The sequence below is a fragment of the Rattus norvegicus genome, chromosome 11 (assembly GCF_036323735.1).
Source record: "Rattus norvegicus strain BN/NHsdMcwi chromosome 11, GRCr8, whole genome shotgun sequence".
Lineage (NCBI taxonomy): Eukaryota > Metazoa > Chordata > Mammalia > Rodentia > Muridae > Rattus > Rattus norvegicus.
The window spans coordinates 47,311,476-47,311,751 of NC_086029.1; positions in this window are offsets into that span (position 1 = coordinate 47,311,476).

Consider the following 276-nt stretch of genomic DNA (forward strand, 5'->3'; position numbering starts at 1 on the left):
AGGGGCGTGGCCCCGCGCTAACGACCTGCCGGCTGCTGATTGGCGGAGGGCAGCGGCTACGCCCTCAAGCCACGCCCACGGCGCCAGGCCAAGGTTTCAGGAAGCGCGGGGTGACCTCGCTCTGCGGCTGCTCGCGGCTTCGCAGCCGCGAGGGTTTCTGGGTATTCTCCAGGCGCCTAGCCTGGAATCCCGCTCGGTGTTCAGTGCGGCACCACGGCGGCTGCGCGAGCAGGAAGGCAGGATTCGGAACTGAAACGAACCTGCGTATCTCTATCT